Raw genomic sequence first — 5,340 nt, forward strand, 5'->3', positions numbered from 1 at the left:
TGGACCCCAAACTGAGAACTAAGCACATCACTGATATCAATGGAGGACATGCCCTGCCATGTCTAAAATAAAACCAGCGTGAAGCTGCAAAGTCATTTTTGGGAGCTTGTAATGTTTATTTTGGGCGGCAAAACTGTACAAACTCCTTTGCACAGTGGCGTCACTTTTTGTGGAGATGGGTGTAGTTTTTAGCGTCATACCCCCTGACCTGCATATAGTGACATTAAGTGACAAGTACTTTTTATTGTTTTTTTTTTTCTTCTTATTCAAAGAAAAATATACAGCTACAGACTAGACCTTTATAGACATACAATTACAAAAAAAGTAAGGAATTTATTCGAGACATACAAGAGCTTATTATTATATTGTTACACATATCAACAAGTATTATTATTATTGTTATAATTATTTTTATTATTATTGTCATCATCAGGATGTTTATTTTTATTTGTACTTTCATGTTAACAGGTGGAAACATACAAATTTCCCAGTGTGTCAATTTTTTTTTCATAATTTGTTCTGTCCTCTTAACATTCCTGCCCGAGTTTCCATGTTTTTATCATTTTTAATGATACTTCAATGAGGGATTTCAAATTAGGATAAATAAAATACAACTCCGCCCTATAGGGGACTGTACAGCCACCGCATCGACCAGAGCCGTAGAAAGAGAGAGTTGCGACACTCCCATAGACTCCTATTGTAATTCAGGAATGCGGAAGTAAACGTGCCATGGGGAGACCAATAGTTCCAAACATGCTATAGTTCCTGCATTGAACTGCGTATATTTGAAGCATTTCCGCGGCTGTTTTTCTGGTAAGTTAATGAATTATTCATCGTTTCCTATATAATCCTCCATATATGTGATTAGTATTACTGTTATAGTTAAGTGGTCACTTGTTGTTAGTTTATTTCTGCATTTTAAATGCCGTTAGCTTAAATTACACTTCGCTAGCATTAGCTATGCTATTAAAAGCAGGAATCGCTTAGCGGTGCATTAGCCTCAGAGTATTCAGTCATTAGGATAATTGTTAAATTCAGTAATACCTATATAGATTTGATCATATTGTAATTAATGGTAACTATCTGAAGTAGAAAAGATGGTTGGATTGTAATGAAGTTACTCTTTGGTTGATTAATTAATTAGCTAGTGTTTCAGTGACAGGTGATAAAACCAGCTGCTTGTACATGGATGACCACTATTTATACAGGATGCAACAATCAACAGCTCTATATATAATCTCAACACAATTTAGTAACACTTTTTTTTATTTAATTACGTATGATGCTTAGGATTGTCATTACCGTCATAACATTTAAAATATTTTTTTTAGGCCAGTGGTGTGATGACCAGACCAGTGGAGCATCAGTGGAGTGGTTTTATGTGATCTTTTTTAGTGTCATCCCCTCTTGAAAAGCCACCAAATCTTGCAACGGGCCAATCAAAGCTTCACAGGAAGAGAGCTTCTCCCTCTCCACTATATCTGGAGGAATTGTAAACGTCTGTCCACGGACAAGGGCACTTCTCAAGTTCTTAACTAGATGTGGGACATCTGGCATAAAGTATAGCCTTCTGTCTGGTTTTGCTGGATGTGGAATAGATGTTTTATTATGGTCCACTCCGAAAGCCTTCCACATTGCCCGATTAGGGCTGCCCATGTCAGTGGTGATATTAATAACATGTAGCCCTATGGAGTCTGCTCTGTGAAGTATGTCTAAAATGAGTGGTTTATAAACTGCCCCATCAGTGGAGTTACCACTGTAGTGGTAAGCCACTACTTGTTTCCAGTGTGTTGTGCTCCCTGTCAACATAAAAACACATGCATGCGTTGCTTCTCCTGTGTGGCCAGGTAAAGTCACATCCCCATAAAGCTTTCCTGTTCCCAGGTGCAGTTCCACGCTTGGTGTGATTGACATCTCATCAAGAGTCAGCACACATTCCTTCTCCATCTCATTTAGGCTATCTACCTTCAGCTTAAGCATGTCAAACACTTCCCCCAATATTCCTGTATCTGTAGAAGTATCTGTAGAAGTATATCTGTAGAAGTTTGATGTGAAATGAAAATGTTAGGGATGAATTAATTTATGTATTTAATAATGTTATTTTAGTGTTGTAATGTGGCTAATGAATTAATTTATGTATTTAATGATGTTATTTTAGTGTTGTAGTGTAGACTACAGAATAAATCTATGTATTAAATGTGTTTTTAGTGTTGTTTTTGTGGACTAAATAAATCTATGCCTGAACCTTTAATAGTGCAGGCTGCTTCAACAGGCTATTTGTAACTCTAGTTTTGTTCAAAGATACTATAAAAATTATATCAATAAATATTTATTGAAAGTTGATATAAATATTAAGTTGATATAAAGCAGATTAAGTGTTATATCGCCGGTGGATGGCGCCAGAGCTAGCGAGCTAGTAACGTATTGAATCACATCTGTGGTTCTGAGGTAAATAAACTGGATATATTTTTTCGTCGTGAGATATCGGAAGTGTGGCGTGAGAGCGTGTGAAAACGGTCAAATGCGTGTTGGCAACCCTGTATGTTGTAATATTTGCCAGAAATACGGTAACCGCAGATGTCTTTCCCGTTTAAAACCATTCAGTGTTCGTGTTTGATTGGAACTATACGGTCCTCCATGAACCACGTGACCTCTGAGCGGCGAGATCACAGAGTGTCGCAACTCTCTCTTTCTACGGCTCTGGCATCGACCTGTGCACAGCAGGTTTACTTCCGGTTGAAGCAACTTAGGATAAGTAAAATACGACTTGTTTTTTCCATTTCTGTTTATTTCTTATTTGATTTTCCGTTCGATTTCTAAAACTGTAAAACGAAGCTATTTCTCATGTTTTCTATGAACAATAAAAAACCAAAAAACGAGAAACACCCCGTTTCCCCATTTTTCAATAATGGATTCTGAAACGAAAATCCAATGACCAAAGGTACACGGACCGCTATAGTACAAGAGAAAGTAGCGTGAATTAATAAAAATAATAGAAAATGGAAAAAACTAATCATCTTCAGATTTGAAATAGAAAAACCAATGAGCCCAAGTAAAATGATTTGCTTTGTGTCATGCCTGGCTCCTCCTTCTTCTGTTTTTGTCATTGGGTTCAGCTGTCGCTTGTTTGTGTTCGTTGGGTTTGTATTTATTCTTTGTGTTCCGGGTATTCAGTGTGGGTCAATGTTGAAGTCAATTGGGTACTTATGTGGTGTACGTTTCTATCTAAACATAGCGAGTACTACAGTTTGTATGTTCATGTTGTCTTTCTTCTGTTTGTATGTTTTGCTCACGTCTTGCTTAAACTTCGGTTTGTATTTAGGAATCTATGTCTTTCTCGTGCTATGCTTTCAGTTTGTTCACCATGTTAAAGATTGCCGTGTTTCCTTCGTTCAAGTTTAGTGTGTAAGGTGTGTTTCAGTTTCTTCAGGCTTCCCTTCGTTGTGTTTCTGTTTTGTCTTTTGGTATTTAGTTTCAGAGTCGTTACGTTTGCCAGTGTTGTATATGGTTAAGTTTAGTCACGTTTCCTTATGTCTACGTCAACTGTGTATCGTCCTGCGAGTCCGTGTCTAGGTTAAGTAGTCTACGTGTTCAGTGTTTCTTAGTTCAGAGTGCATTGTATGTATTATGGTCTTCGCTTCTGTTTGTGCTACTTATGTTTCGTGTTTAGTTCCGGTATTCCTGTATTGCCTTCTGTATTTGCTTTAGTATGTACATAATAGTCTGCGTCCTGTAAATATAGTCGTTGACTTCACTTGGTTATGTGGTGTGTTCTTCCATGAGTGATCTGTTAGCAGTCTGTGTCGGTGTTAAGTGTTCCTTGACACACAATGCCACGTAAAAGTAAGTCCTGCGTGCAGTGGCGGACTTAGCAATTTGGGGGCTCAAGGCGAATTTAGCTAGGGGGCCCATCAACATTAATATGCGAGAAATAAGTTCAGGTTCACACTACACGATTTTAGGCTGGTTTTTCAGTCGCCGACTGTTTTTGTAGATCGCCGACAGAAACTGTGGTCGGAGGCAAATCGGGGATCATTCGGCGCTCGCTCAGTCGTGTAGTGTGAACTGCTGAAGGACGCTCGCCGAGTGGTCGCCGACTCATCACAGACGACCGGCAGATATCTAGCATGTTTAATATCTAGCCCAGTCGGTGACTGAGTCAACAGCAGCGTCTAGTTTCATACAACTTTACTACAACACTGTGTTTAAGTTATTGTGGCAGCACTGGATAAATAGTGTGATTGACTATATCTATGTTCACTGCAACGGAGAGATGAAATAATTCTGGCAATTTGGGACTATGGAGTGGTTAAACGGTAAAAAATAAATAAATAATAATAACGAAAATGTGGCGTACATGTACATTGTTTTTATCTTCTTTGTGGTGTTGCTGGTTCTCGCGAGTGTTTCGTTTTCGTGTTCTCGTGTTTTTGGACGGCAGCCAGATGAGTCGGCGATTCCCCAGTCGTGTAATTCGTGAGCCCGCGTCGCCGATCAGTCATGTAGTGTGAAAGCCACAACAACTGAGAGACTCGCGATTACAGCACAACCAGTCGTGTAGTACGAACGGCAAAAAAACCTGACGACTGAAAAGTCGTGTAGTGTGAACCTGGCTTTAGCTAGACAAGGGGACCCTACAGTGGGAGGGGGGGGGCATTTTTTGCTGATGCTGGTCCACCGTGTCGCGTGCCACTGATTGTGCCATAGGTTGCCGACCCCTGGTTTATTCAGTTAAACATGAATTTGTAAGCCTATAGCCTACTGTACATTAAAAGGGGTTGATAACATGTTTAGTCAGCTAAACATAATATTTGAAATGTAAGCCAACATTAGCCGGGTTTCCATCCAAACCTTTCGAAAAAATAATGCGCAATTTCCAAGTTTCGGCAGAAAAAAATGCGAATTAAGCCTTGTTTTTATTCATTACAGTTATGCGAATAAACTTCAGATCACGTGAGAGGACGCCAAACAATAGTGGTTTTACGTCCATCTGGCAGTTACCCATTTTTGCACGTTGAGGTTTTGAAACATTTTTTTCTTTTTCTTTTCTATACATGGAGAAGTCTCTCCAGAACTGTTTTTGTATGCATTTGCCATCTTTACATCGCGATCATGTACAGAACCACATGACTTGAGGCATGATACATCATCGTTTATGCGAAAAACCCTTTTCCATCCAGTTTTTCCGAATTTTGGCAATGCGATAGTCTAACTTTTCCACCTCCTCCTAGCGTAAAAATCTTTTTGCAATATTTGGGGCTTTTTTCGAATTTTGGTCTTTTTCCATCCAGCTCTCTCACCCACATTCCCCCTCCCATCTCTGTGCCCTAAGTAAACATT

The 5,340-nt window shown here is 39.1% G+C and overlaps 1 long non-coding RNA gene across 1 annotated transcript; it reads left to right on the forward strand.

The window, feature by feature from the left end:
- Positions 1-653: 653 nt before the first annotated feature.
- Positions 654-2,200, forward strand: LOC143498997 (uncharacterized). Its single transcript, XR_013126033.1, has 3 exons — positions 654-813; positions 1,332-1,764; positions 1,885-2,200. It is a non-coding gene; the product is annotated as an uncharacterized LOC143498997 (long non-coding RNA).
- The last annotated feature ends 3,140 nt before the right edge of the window (positions 2,201-5,340 follow it).

This window comes from Brachyhypopomus gauderio, unplaced genomic scaffold (assembly GCF_052324685.1).
Source record: "Brachyhypopomus gauderio isolate BG-103 unplaced genomic scaffold, BGAUD_0.2 sc128, whole genome shotgun sequence".
Lineage (NCBI taxonomy): Eukaryota > Metazoa > Chordata > Actinopteri > Gymnotiformes > Hypopomidae > Brachyhypopomus > Brachyhypopomus gauderio.